Raw genomic sequence first — 15,345 nt, forward strand, 5'->3', positions numbered from 1 at the left:
CTTCTCTTATTTGTCAGCCGCACATTCATATTTACACAGGGCGATATACAGCCAACCAACAATGAATTTTAAACCTGTGAAAACCCTGCGATCGGTTGAAAACAGAGCATTTATTTGTTTGTCTGCCAATTGGCCCATTAGACAGGGCTATTATTGGCCTCTTTAGGTGATATTTGCCCCAGGTAACATTTTCCTAAGACCTCACCAACACAGCGGACGTTTAGCCAGCGGAATCCTGCTATGTGGATATTGCCATCTCCATCGGAGGCAATGCAGTTCTGGCAGAATTCCTCACAAAGAATGAACATGTTTACTTTTTGAGCAGACGTACTTTCCACCGGTGGAATTCCACTGCAGCGATTCCACAGTCTGAACATCGCAGCAGAACCCCTACCTTTAACCTAGTTATTCCCTATTCAGTGGATAGGGATAATTCTTCAAAGGGAAATTGCAGTACAGTACAAAGTCAGGTTGTCAAACTTTGGGTAAGTCAAATTGAAAAATAAAAAAAATAACTACAGGTCCTTTTAGGCTGTGTTCACACTTTCAGGTTTTTAATTGCAAGTATTGACTACAAGGCCAGAAATGGGTCTAAAAAGAATGAAGCTCTTCCCTCTATACGTGTCCTCGATTTATGATCCAATCTTGGCTTTTTATTCAATAATTGCATGTAAAGACCTGAACGTGTGTACACATGGTAAAGCAAGTTATTCCTGGAAGATTCGTTAATTTCTAACGATAATTTGTTTTCCCTTAGTCCAAACAGTAGCACAGATGGGGTATTCCACCCCCCGCGAACTGGTAGGACAGATGGAAGTTTTATTGAACCTAATTAAACAATCAGTAAAGACACACCCACAACCCCCTGTATAAGTAAGAGGGTCATCCTCTGCCTCATTGTGTAGTAACAAGAAGAACTAAAGGCAAATAATAGAAGAAAATAACTTAACTAGGGAGGGAAAGTTGTGCTACTGTTAGGACTAAGGGAAAACAAATTATCGTTAGAAATTAACGATTCCCTTACGTCCTAACCAGTAGCACAGATGGGGAAATGGCAAGCAGAAACCCTATGAGGGAGGGCTCTCATGCCTGACGGCAGATAATACTGTCCGTCCAAATGAGGAAAAATCGGCCAATCTACTGTCAAGTCTGTAGTGGGTGATAAATGTGGAGAGTGAACTCCAGGAAGCAGCTTTGCATATATGTTCCAAGGGAACAAGACTCCTTTCCGCAAAGGAGGTAGATACAGACCTGGTGGAATGAGCTTTTACAAACTCAGGAGGCTCCTTACCTTGGGATACCATGGCAATACGAATGGCATCTTTTACCCATCTACTGATGGAGGGCTTTGAAGCTTTAAGACCTCTCTTGGGTCCTGAAAAGAGAATTAGCAGATTTTCATCCTTCCGAAACTCCAAAGATCTTCTTATATAGATCTGGAGACATCTCGAGATATCTAGGCAATGAAGAGCACTATCTTCATTGGAGGATGGAGGAGGAGAAAATACTGGCAGGGATATAACTTGATTTATATTTTGGAATGATGGAACCTTAGGTATAAAGGATGGCATGAATCTGAGTAACACTCGATCCGGCAAAAATTTAGTATATGGTTCAAGTGCCGAGAGCGCTTGAAGTTCCCCAATCCTTTTGGCTGAAGTGATTGCCAGTAAAAAAGTTATTTTAATGGTAACAAACTTCATGTCCACCTCCTCCAAGGGCTCAAAGGGGGGAGATGCTAACCCCTTGAGCACCGTCGATAAGTCCCATGCTGGGACAGGTTGTATAATTGTAGGTTTTAACCTTGAGGATCCCCTCAAGAATATTTTGACTAGTGGGTCTTGAGACAATGGTTTATTGAGAAAGGCAGAGATGGCTGATACCTGAACTCTGAGTGTGGAAGGAGATAGATTCTTGTCTAATCCCTCCTGGAGAAAGTTGAGGATTGTGGCAACAGCTGGATTCTGTCCAGGTAGTTGTTTCTTGGAGCACCAAGACTGAAAAGTTGTCCAAATTCTTTTATAGGCTCTGTTAGTGGACTCCGCTCTGGAATGCGAGAGGGTATTCAAGACCGCACTAGAAAGCCCTTCTAGATGTGGAAGGGACTGATCAACCTCCAGGCTGTCAGGTTGAACATTTGAAGATTTGAGCAGCTGTGAGTGTCCCCCGACACTAGTGCTTGCTCTGGGGGAAGCCTCCAGAATTGTCCCCGACTCATTTGCAAGAGTTGGGTAAACCAAGCTCTCTTGGGCCAAAATGGAATTATGGCTATGACAGAGGCTTGGTCCTGCCTGATTTTCATCAATACCCTTGGGATCAAGGAAATTGGAGGGAAGATGTAGGCCAGCCTGAACCTCCATGGGATTGAGAGAGCATCGATTGCTACTGGGTTGTCTTCCCTGTACAGGGAACAAAATCTCACCACTTTGGTGTTGAACCTTGTTGCCATAAGATCTATTTCTGGCATACCCCACCTGAGTATTATTTGTTTGAACATCTCTGGATGGAGAGACCATTCTCCAGTTGAAAGTCCTCTGCTCAGGCGGTCGGCGATCACATTGAGAGATCCCCGAATGTGAACTGCCGACAGGTGGGTTAGGTTCCTCTCTGCCCAATCCAAGATCAGACCCACCTCTCTGAGGAGGCTTTGTGATCGAGTGCCTCCCTGCTTGTTGATGTACAATACAGCCGTCATGCTGTCTGATTGGATCTTTACTGCTTTCCCTTGAAGAAGAGAAGCAAAGTGGAGGAGTGCTAATCTGATGGCTCGAATCTCGAGGAGATTGGAGGTTAACCCTCTCTCCTGAGGAGACCAAGATCCCCGCACTAACAGATCCAAGAGATGCGCTCCCCAACCTACAAGGGACGCGTCGGTAGTAAGTATGATCCAAGGGGGTTGGATCATTGACTTGCCGTCCTCGAGGTGAGACCACCATCTGAGAGAGGACCTGACTCGATAAGACAGGGAGTGGCACTTGTTTAGGCCCGAGGGCCTGAGATTCCAAGTGGCGAGCACCTCTGATTGAAGAGGGCGTAGATGCCAAAGAGCCCAAGGAACCGCATCCACGGTAGCGGACATAAGTCCCAACATCCGCATGAGAGTGCGAATGGAAACTCTCCGGGGTACAGAGAGAAAAAGGGCCAATTCCTGCACCCGAGATTTCCTCTCGGGAGAGAGGTAGAGTGTCATGGAGATTGAGTCGACTATGAAGCCGAGAAACCTCACTGAGGTAGTAGGGAGGAAATTGGATTTGGCCCAATTGACTATCCACCCTAACTGGTGAAGGAAGGATACTGCTAGTTGCAGATGTTGGGACAGGATCGCAGAAGAAGGAGCTCTGAGGAGCCAATCGTCTAGGTAGGGAACGATGCTGAGCCCCTGGAGCCTTAGAGCAGCGACTACCGCTACCACCACTTTGGTAAATGTGTGTGGGGCCGAAGAAATTCCAAACGGGAGGGCTACAAACTGGAGGTGTTTTAGAACTCCCCCTACCTGAACTGCGATCCTTAGATACTTTCTGGATACCGGATGAATAGGAATATGAAGGTAAGCATCCTTTAGATCCAGAGTAGCCAGGTAATCCCCTGGCGAGATGAGGTTGACCACAGATTGAATAGTTTCCATACGAAAGCGTTTGTGCTTCACATACTGATTGAGATATCTCAGATCTATAATCATCCGCCAGTCTCCTGTTACCTTGGGAACTAGGAAGACTGGAGAATAAATTCCTGACCCCCGTTCTGAAAGAGGAACTTCCTCTAAGGCATTCTTCTGGATGTATTCCAGAATGTAGGTTTCTAGCGCCCCCTGTTTGATTGGTGAAAAAACTCTTGTCTCCACATAATTGGATGGGGGAATTGATTCGAGGTCTATCGAATAACCATCCGAGATTAATCTCAGGACCCAAGGATCCTGAATGTGGAGGGACCAGGCGCTTGAAAAGTGGTGAAGACGACCACCAACTGGAATCTGGGGGGCAGGATGGGAAACTGGAAAGGTCACCTCGGCAAGGAACCCAGAGCTTCGTAGAAGCCCGCAGTCAGAGCTTTCTGTTGTCTTTGGAGCCACGGGAGCGTTTTCCGCCCCGGCGTTGATTACCCCATTCTCTCTGAGGCTTAGGCTGGGGGGCTGATCCGCCCCCAGAACGCCGGCCTCGACCACGAAAGGAGGAATAAGGAAGGGACTTGCCTTTCTTGTCAGAAAGTCCCTCCATAATGCGGTCCAGCTCAGCTCCGAAAAGAATGCCGGGTTCGTAAGGCATAGCACATAAGGTGTTCTTGGAAGAGTTGTCAACCTTCCAAGGTTTTAACCATAGAGGACGTCGTCCAGCGGAAGCCAGGGCCATAGACTTGGAGGCCAATTTAAGATGCTGGGTGGAAGCATCGCACAAAAAATCAACGGCCAGATTGGACGTCTTGAAGGATGAAAGAATTTCATCTCTAGGAACCCCCTGGTCCAAATCCGACTGGATGTTAGAAAGACGGGTCTTCAAAAAGTTTGCTACCTCAGAGCAAGCTATCGCCACTGATGCAGACGCAGAAGCAGTGGAGTAGGAGCGCCTCATGGCACAGTCAGCCTTCCGATCCATTGGATCCTGCAAGGAAGACCCATCCTCGGCAGGGACCACTGTCCTCTTGGACAGTTTGGCAACTGCCATGTCAACCTTAGGGACAGGGCCCCAGGAAGAAAGCTGAGATTCCTGTATAGGAAACATGGTCTTAAATCTTTTAGTTAAGACCGGACCCTTTTCTGTTTTTTTCCATTCCGTTCTAAGCACGGACAGAAGGGTATCATCCGCTTTAAAGACCCTAGGTCCCTTAGAGGCGGAGGTAGAGGCTTCCCCGGGATCAACATCCTGGTCCCCCGACCGGATGGATCTCAGAAGACGCTGGGTCTTTTCCAGCGGAAAAAAATAAGATGCAGTGACCTCCTCATCCGAAGAGGAGGACTTGGAATCTTCTCTCTCCTGATCCACAGACATCTCCATTCTGGGAGGTGAAGAAGGTCTGGCGCGTTTCTGAGAGACAACGTGTTTCAGCTCCTCAATAGAGGCTTGCATAGCCGACATGTTAGAGGAGACCCACACATACATATCCTGGACTGTAGGTTCAGTCTGATGGGAAGGTAGAGACTTAGCCCTACAAGGAGGGCACCTGGAAAATTCATAATTATCCTCCAGGGGAGTATTGCAGTCATGGCAAGAGAGGTGCTTGCGCTTGGCGGATCTTTTTGCCAAGCCTTCACGACCCCCTGAGCCCTCGGTCGACATATCTAGGTAAATATGAGAGGAGTGATTAGATAATGTAGCGGCAAGAAAAAATTGCGGCTAGCTAAAATATAATAAAAATACCCAAGTTCTCAGCAAGAGACCAGGTAAGAGATAGGGAAACAGTAGAATCCGCAAGGATGCACTACTAAGACTCAAAAAGACAGGACTGTGGAAGTACCAACAGCTCTGCGCTCTAGGAGGCTGAATGGCAGCCTAGGGGGAGTTTAAATATCCTCCTGGCTGGTGCCAAAACAAGACTCCGCCCACAAGGCGGAGTTGCAGAAGAGAAATCCTGTCTTACAAAAAACAGGAGGAAAAGGAACCCTATTAGTTAGAGGGTTATAGAAGAGGCTCCTCGCTCGGTTTCGCCGCATTATTGGCAAAAACGGCGCAAAAAACCGAGCCGGGAGCGAAAGAAAGAAACAGGAAGTGACGTCAGACGCCGCTGACGCACTTCCGGCCGGGGCCGCGATTGGAGTCGCGGCTCCGAGGATAGGAGCAGATGGGCTCGCAAACTAAGCCCAGAACTGCAAGTAAGAGAAACCCCCCCCCTCCAACAGGAGTAAGGGGGTCACCATCTGTCCCACTGTCCGGGAGGACAGAAAAAAAAAACAATGAGGCAGAGGATGACCCTCTTACTTATACAGGGGGTTGTGGGTGTGTCTTTACTGATTGTTTAATTAGGTTCAATAAAACTTCCATCTGTCCTACCAGTTCGCGGGGGGTGGAATACCCCATCTGTGCTACTGGTTAGGACGTAAGGGAAGTAAGTGTTCTTAAAGGGGTACTCCCGTGGAAAACTTTGGATTTGTGTGTGTGGGAGGGGGCTGGAGGTGAGGGTAATCACCATTTTTTTGTACTGATTCAAGTCAGATACCGATTCTCTTTTTGTGTTTTTATGGGATCAGTCATCTACTAGATACTGTATTTTCCCCAGTACAGCACTATTTATTTAAAACATGTCTATTTGGAAGTGCAGTAGCTGTACATATTTGTAAATGACTTCTATTAAAAAATCTTAATCTTTCCAGTACTTATTAGCTGCTGAATAATACTACAGAGGAAATGGTTTTCTTTTTGGAACACAGAGCTCTCTGCTGACATCATGAGTAGAGATGAGCGAATTTACAGTAAATTCGATTCGTCACGAACTTCTCGGCTCGGCAGTTGATGACTTATCCTGCATAAATTAGTTCAGCTTTGAGGTGCTCCTGTGGGCTGGAAAAGGTGGATACAGTCCTAGGAGACTCTTTCCTAGGACTGTATCCACCTTTTCCAGCCCACCGAAGCACCTGAAAGCTGAACTAATTTATGCAGGATAAGTCATCAACTGCCGAGCCGAGAAGTTCGTGACGAATCGAATTTACTGTAAATTCGCTCATCTCTAATCATGAGCACAGTGCTCTCTGCTGTCACCTCTGTCCATTTTAGCAACTGACCAGAGTAGGAGAAAATCCCCATAGCAAATATATGCTGCTCTGGACAGTTCCTAAAATGGACAGTGATGTCAGCAGGGAGCACTGTGCTCATGATGTCAGTAGAGAGCACTCTGTTCCAAAAAGAAAAGAATTTCCTCTGTAGTATACAGACTCTAAAAAGTATTGGAAGGGTAAAGATTTTTTAATAGAAGTAATTTACAAATCTGTTTAACTTTCTGGCACCAGTTGAGTTAAAAAAAAAAAAAAAAGGGTTTCCACGGGAGTACCCCTTTAACCCCTTAAGGACGCAGGACGTAAATGTACGTCCTGGTGAGGTGGTACTTAACGCACCAGGACGTACATTTACGTCCTGAGCATAACCGCGGGCATCGGAGCGATGCCCGTGTCATGCGCGGCTGATCCCGGCTGCTGATCGCAGCCAGGGACCCGCCGGCAATGGCCGACGCCCGCGATCTCGCGGGCGTCCGCCATTAACCCCTCAGGTGCCGGGATCAATACAGATCCCGGCATCTGCGGCAGTTCGCGATTAAAATGAACGATCGGATCGCCCGCAGCGCTGCTGCGGGGATCCGATCATTCATAACGCCGCACGGAGGTCCCCTCTCCTTCCTCCGTCCGGCTCCCGGCGTCTCCTGCTCTGGTCTGTGATCGAGCAGACCAGAGCAGGAGATGACCGATAATACTGATCTGTTCTATGTCCTATACATAGAACAGATCAGTATTAGCAATCATGGTATTGCTATGAATAGTCCCCTATGGGGACTATTCAAGTGTAAAAAAAAATGTAAAAGTAAAAAAAAAGTGAAAAATCCCCTCCCCCAATAAAAAAGTAAAACGTCCGTTTTTTCCTATTTTACCCCCAAAAAGCGTAAAAAACATTTTTTATAGACATATTTGGTATCGCCGCGTGCGTAAATGTCCGAACTATTAAAATAAAATGTTAATGATCCCGTACGGTGAACGGCGTGAACGAAAAAAAATGTAAAAAGTCCTACTTTTTTAATACATTTTATTAAAAAAAAATTATAAAAAATGTATTAAAAGTTTTTTATATACAAATGTGGTATCAAAAAAAAGTACAGATCATGGCGCAAAAAATGAGCCCCCATACCGCCGCTTATACGGAAAAATAAAAAAGTTATAGGTCATCAAAATAAAGGGATTATAAACGTACTAATTTGGTTAAAAAGTTTGTGATTTTTTTTAAGCGCAACAATAATATAAAAGTATATAATAATGGGTATCATTTTAATCGTATTGACCCTCAGAATAAAGAACACATGTCATTTTTACCAGAAATTGTACGGCGTGAAAACAAAACCTTCCAAAATTAGCAAAATTGCGTTTTTCGTTTTAATTTCCCCACAAAAATAGTGTTTTTTGGTTGCGCCATACATTTTATGATATAATGAGTGATGTCATTACAAAGGACAACTGGTCGCGCAAAAAACAAGCCCTCATACTAGTCTGTGGATGAAAATATAAAAGAGTTATGATTTTTAGAAGGCGAGGAGGAAAAAATGAAAACGTAAAAATTTAATTGTCTGAGTCCTTAAGGCCAAAATGGGCTGAGTCCTTAATTAAAGAGGTTTTCCACCTGACTGCCCTTATTGTAAAAAGGGAGCCTTATGTGGGGAGTGCTCAACCATTCAGCTCTGGCACTCTCCTCCTTCAGTTGACAGAAGTTCCTAGGGCACAATGGGAACTTCATACTGAGTAGGAGGCATAAATTGTATGCCTCCTGCTCAGTACAATATAAAGATGGAGAGACATGCTCTCCCATAGTGAACTTAACCACTTCATTGGGCAAGAAATATTAGCATGGAAGCTGTATTATGTGAATTGCCAGGAGCACTGTGGGCTGTCACTTCAGAGCAATGAAGGAGCCCTGTGCATGAGTACTCCCCATATTAGGATTAGTTTTTTGTAGTTGATGGAAAACCCATTTGAATGGAAAAAACTATATGAGGATGGCAACTAAAGTCTTCATGGACACCCAGTGTCCCATCAGTGTATACTTCCAGTTCACAAAGACAAATAGGAATGGTAAATGCATCCAAGGTTAGACTGCCAGATTCCAAAGCCCATGTCTTGTTACTAAAAATGCCTCAAATATCCTCATATAGAAAGTCCACAGTAAGATGTAATACACTGCTCAAAAAAATAAAGGGAACACTAAAACAACACAATGTAACTCCAAGTCAATCACACTTCTGTGAAATCACACTGTCCACTCAGGAAGCAACACTGATTGACAATCAATTTCACATGCTGTTGCGCAAATGGAACAGACAACAGGTGAAAATTATAGGCAATTAGCAAGACACCCCCAATAAAGGAGTGGTTTTGCAGGTGGTGACCAGACCACTTGTCAGTTCCTATGCTTCCTGGCTGATGTTTTGGTCACTTTTGAATGCTGGTGGGGCTTTCACCCTAGTGGTAGCATGAGACAACCCACACAAGTGGCTCAGGTAGTGCAGCTCATCCAGGATGGCAAATCAATGCGAGCTGTGGCAAGAAGGTTGTGTCTGTTAGCGTAGTATCCAGAGCATGGAGTCGCTACCAGGAGACAGGCCAGTACATCAGAAGACTTGGATAAGGCCATAGGAGGGCAACAACCCAGCATCAGGACCGCTACCTCCGCCTTTGTGCAAGGAGGAGCACTGCCAGAGCCCTGCAAAATGACCTCCAGCAGGCCACAAATGTGCATATGTCCACTCAAACTGTCAGAAACGGACTTCATGAGGGTGGTATGAGGGCCCGACATCCACAGGTGGGGGTTGTGCTTACAGCCCAACACCGTGCAAGATGTTTGGCATTTTTCTGAGAACACTAAGATTGGCAAATTCGGCACTGGCGTCCTGTGCTCTTCACAGATAAAAGCAGTTTCACACTGAGCACATGTGACAGAGTTACTGCCTGCAACATCCTCCAGCATGACCGGTTTGGCGGTGGGTCAGTAATGGTGTGGGGTGGCATTTCTTTAGAGGGCCGCACAGCCTTCCATGTGCTTGTCAGAGGTAGTCTGACTGCCATTAGGTACAGAGATGAGACTCTCAGACCCCTTGTGAGACCATATGCTGGTGCGGTTGGCCCTGGGTTCCTCTTAATGTAAGACAATGCTAGACCTCATGTGGCTGGAGTGTGTCAGGAAGCAAACAGAAAAAAGGGCGTAGAGCAGGTCTCTGTACTCTTACAAACACATTCACATTGCCACAGACTCATATGTAGTTTTACTTACTTTAAAAAGGGGAGTATGGCTTCCACTACTCCCCTCTCGCAATTGTAGCCTTAAACCAGTATCTGTCAGTATCTGCGTTGCTAGTAAAGATCACCTCCTTGGTCTCTTAGTTTCAACCACGAGCAGGCATGACCATTAAGGTATTAAAAGAAGGGGCAATGCACACCAAAACGCATTTTAAACGGTGGATGCGAATGGCTACTTGCACTTTAAAAGCAAGCACCTTAGGAACTGGAAAGTGTTTGAACAACTGAATTGAATAAGAAGAAATTGTTCAGAGAATAAAAATTATGAAGAGCAAGCCGAAAAGATTTGGTACAAAAAACTATCCTGCTGCAGTAATTAAAGGGGCCAGGAAAAGGGCGGACGCAATTGAAATAAACAAACAGAGGAAAAAGGAAAAGAAAGATTAAAGAATAAGGTACAGAATTTGTGACTCACTGTAGTGCAAATGCAAAAGAGATAGAACTAATTCTCAAAAAACACTGGGAGTTACTGAATAATGACCCTTTCCTAAAGGAGGAAATGGAAGTAATTAAAAAAATAAAAATGATCTTTTGGAGGGCTATAGGAGAGAAAGTAGCATAATCATACTCTTGTTTGAATAAAACAAAAAAAATCATGAAAAAGGTAGTGTTTAAATGTGGAGTAGCGAAGTGTGGTACGTGCCAATATACAGTGACCCCCCCAGCTTACGATGGTCCCAACATACGATAATTTCAACATACGATGGCCTTTCAGAGGCCATGCCATGTTGAAGGCAGCATCAACATACGATGTTTTTGTATGTCGGGGCCATCAGGGCTGTGGAGTCGGACGAAATTTTGGGTACCTGGAGTCGGAGTCGGCAAACAATGCACCGACTCAGACTCCTACTAAATTTAGAGTGGAATAAAAAATTCAAAAAGCAAGTTAAAATGTCCCAATTCACAAAAAGTTATAATTAATGACTTCTCTACTTTAAGAATAAAGTCCAATGCATGCAGTGCCTCACGTAACCTTAAAACGAACACGTTAAGTGACTGTGAAGAAGCATGCTTTTCATGTGCTTCACTATATGGCACGCAACGCACAATTAGGAGCGGCAATACTTATACTTTCCATAGTGTTGTGTTGTGTTCTGCTGTTACAGGGAACCCATGGGTAACCTAGCCTCTCACTGATAATGTTTTTTGCAGGACAAGAGACACTTGTATAAGTAAAGGGAATGGAGGGTCAATAGTTCAAGACTGAAACTTTAAACCATTGGAAAAACTTCTGCCATTCAGCTAAGGCTATAAAAACTTGTAAACTCGATTGTTAGCTTAAACCTTAAACATGACTATGGGATTCTACTATGGAAATCATGTTTTATAATAAATGCCCCTTCCTCTGCCCTGTGTTAAGCAGCAGATCAGCACACAAACTGTTCAATACAGTAGACTGTTGGTTTCCCAGCCAGTAGTCCTGTGGTAATGAAATGTATGTTGCCTTTCTTTCCTTCAAGGAATGTATAAAATACATTTGCATATTATTACAGAGGAGTCGGAGAGTCGGAGTCGGAAGTACAAAAAACGTTGGAGTTGAACATATATCTACCGACTCCACAGCCCTGGGGGCCATCGCATAAACGGCTATCCGGCAGCGCAGACTGCTTCAGCTGCCGCCGGATAGCAGTTTAAGGTACCCCGTGTGGTCCAGTGACGATCTCTTACATGTCCCCGGCGCTCCGGACAGTCCTCTTCGGGATCCCCTGCATCGCCGTCACTCTCCATCGTCGTCATCACGTCACCGCGCACGCTGTTCTGTCATCCAATAGGAGCGGTGTGCGTAGCGACGTGATGATGGCGATAAAGAACGACAATCCCGGTGCGTATGTGTGTTTGGTGCAAACTTTATATAACGGTATATGATAAAATATCACGCACCATTATAAAAAAAAAAAATGCTGTGCGGCAGACCCTTGAGGACCTATAAGGGTCGGGGGGGGAGAGAATTATTTATTTATTTATTTTTTTTACTTTTTTTTCCCCCTATACTCCTACCTGTCCTTTCATACAAAACTCACCCTGACTACAGGTGGCTGGAGGTCACTTCTTCAGCCCTGAGGGGCACAGATCTGGTCAGAGGGTTGGTCCCTGGCTTCTTCTCTGTGCTCTGCTCGCTGACTGAACTCTGTGGGCTAACAGAGTTGAGAGAAGGGGACATTAACCCCTCCTCTGCCAGCTGATATTGGACGAACCATAAGCAGCTCATCTGGGGGGGGGGGGTGACGTCATCGCCACCTCCCCATAGCAACAGGAGGTTATTGGCGATGTATATCACACCGCCGATAACCTAATTCCGGGTCATTGGTCACACATGACCCGTATGACCGGAATCGCTGCAGATTGTTGATGTGAATTCACTGGCGATCGCCGACAGCAGGCATCCCAGTCTGGTCCCTGCCCGAAATGCGTAAGGGACCTGAATTCCCACGGCATACAGATACGCCCTGGGTCCTTAACTACCAGGCAGTCAGGGCGTACCTGTACGCTCTATGTCTTTAAGGGGTTAAGGACATGACATTAAAGTTAGATCAGCCTGTAGTGTGGTTTTCCACTTTGATTTTGAGTGTGACTCCATATTCAGACCTCTATGTTGATAAATTTGAATTCCATTGATCATTTTTTGCGTGATTTTGTTGTCAGCACATACAACCAAGGATGTGCACAGACATTTTGGATGTGCACAGAGGGCAGGGGCTCAAGTAAAAAAAAAAAGGGGGGCACTTTTCATAATTTAAAATACGTCTGCCAGACTTAATGGGCAGATGTGCTGCGGCCCAGGGATACAGTGGACTCCCACCAGGCCTCCTTGACATTCCTAGCCCCCATAAAAGTTGGTGTTTTTGTAAAAATCGATTCAAGAACTGTTTCTATGAAGGTCTGCCATATGTACACTATATACACTTTGGCTGTGCTGTCAGTCTTATTTACAGAAAACATGTGACAGCTGCCCTATAATATACTGTATTATCAAAACCTGTGCAGAGAAAGAGCGGTGCAGTCACCCATAGCAACCAATCAGATCTTTTTGCAGAGGGCTTTTCCTCTGCAAAGGTTTTAATAAATCTCCCCCTATATGCCCCCACCTGAGCTCTATATGACAGAACCCATCACCAATCAATCCCCCAGCACCAATCACTCATCCCCCAATCACCCAGCACCCACCTTATGCAGGAATCTCCACACAGCTCTGGTTCTTACACTGAAGAGATGGACACCACACTAATATATGCTCACATGCTACAATATACAAGTTGGCAAAAAAAAAAAGAATTATAAATATACAAAGATGGCCAGGCATAGCACAGCATACAGGATGGAGGCAGGGAAGCTCCGCCTCCATTGCGCACAAGACTGAATTCGCACACTAGCAATGTGGGGCAATACCTAGAAAATGGAAAGACCAATTTTTGTATACATGCACTGTAACCTAGTGTATTGGGTTTAGTGCGAGTAAACAGCCTGTCAGTTTCCCTTTAATTATATACCGTACCCCCCTTAATTCCCTATATACTGTGCCACCATTCATCTATTAATTCCCTATATACTGTGCCACCATTCATCTATTAATTCCCTATATACTGTGCCACCATTAATGAACTATATACTGTGCCACTATTATTTAACTATACTGTGCCACCACTAAGGGTTAGTTCACACGTGCGTATTTTCTGCTGCAGATCTGCTGCAGATTTGCTTTAGCAAATTTCTCTTCCCATTGTCAATGAGAAGCAAAATCTGCAGCAGATCTGCAGCAAAAATAGGCATATGTGAACGCACCCTAAGGATCTATACACAGTGCCAGCATACATAAAAAATATAATGTTCCAATATAATGAAATATATACTGTGCTTCCTTAAATTCCCTATATACTGTGCTTTCATTTACGTGCTTACATTCCCCCAATAATTCCCTAATAATGTGCTTCATACAATAAATACAAGCACATAACATGAAGGCACATACAGTACATAGGTAATATACACACATACAGTACATAGGTAATATACACACATACAAAGAGACACATTGACACATACATACAGGTACAAATATACATTAAGAAACATAAATACACAGACACACATATAACATGGAATATATACTAAAAGATATAGTCAATAAGCACATCATACAAACAGGTACACACATACAATCACTCACAGATATATACACACATACATAGATTCGCTTGCTCATATATATATATATATATACATATACACAAACATAGATTCACTTGCTTATATATATATACACACACACACACACACATACATAGATAGATTAACTTGCTCATATAAATATATACACACACACACATACATAGATTCACTTGCTCATATATATATATATATATATATATACACACACACACACACATACATAGATTCACTTGTTCATATATATATACACACACGCACACACACACGCACACACAGATTCACTTGCTCATATATATATATATATATATATATATATATACACACACAGACGCCGTCTTTTTCTCCCCCTATTCCTGCCAAAAAATAATGGGTCCCAGCGGCCCCCATAATAGTAAATGAGAGCCGCAGGGACCCCTTCTGCCCGTTGCTCCCCGTCATGAGAACGGCCGTTAAAGTGACCAAAAAAAAAAAATAGACTTTAACGGCCGTTAAAGCAACACAAGTGTGAAAGGGGCATAAGCGACTCCCATAAGGAATTATGACATAAGCTAGATCATGTCCTGCAACCATGTCTTTTTACATAGTGTGAGCGTTGGGGTAGCGGGTTCGTCGTCACCTGGGTAGACGGGCACACTTTCAGCAGGCACAAAAGTCCACACAACCAGGAAGTATATTCAATAGACTTCAGCCAGTCTTTTTTATTGCCGGTTTGTGGTATACAGGATAAACCAAAAAATAAACAAACCAAAAATAAATTCTATGCCTGTCCGGCTCTAACTAAACAGTATGTGCTCCTATCTAACCTGGTGCCGGCCTAGTACCGGGCACCACAACATAACAGTACAGTACAGTACAGTACATACCACATGCAAGTGTGTCTGTACTCCTGGCCTTATATCGGGCAAGCACACCTTGGACTAATCAGACAGCCCAAGATCCGGACTGTCCGGGTGGAGTGGGGGGCCCACTCTCTCTTCCCCACTCCAGCAACACAGGCCCTGTAAACGGGTTTTTACTCAAACCCTAAAGCTAAAGATCCTAGATCTCTAGTGATTCTAACTTCCTGGTTGCTTTTACCTGACAGACACAAGAAATCTTGGGCAGATATACACACCCTCTATGACTTGTCCAGACACTCTGTCACACATCCTCCCCCCTGTTTCAGACCCGGGTTGGAACACATCTGGACATCAGACAATGTA

The sequence above is a fragment of the Hyla sarda genome, chromosome 1, assembly GCF_029499605.1.
Source record: "Hyla sarda isolate aHylSar1 chromosome 1, aHylSar1.hap1, whole genome shotgun sequence".
NCBI classification, from domain to species: Eukaryota; Metazoa; Chordata; class Amphibia; order Anura; family Hylidae; genus Hyla; species Hyla sarda.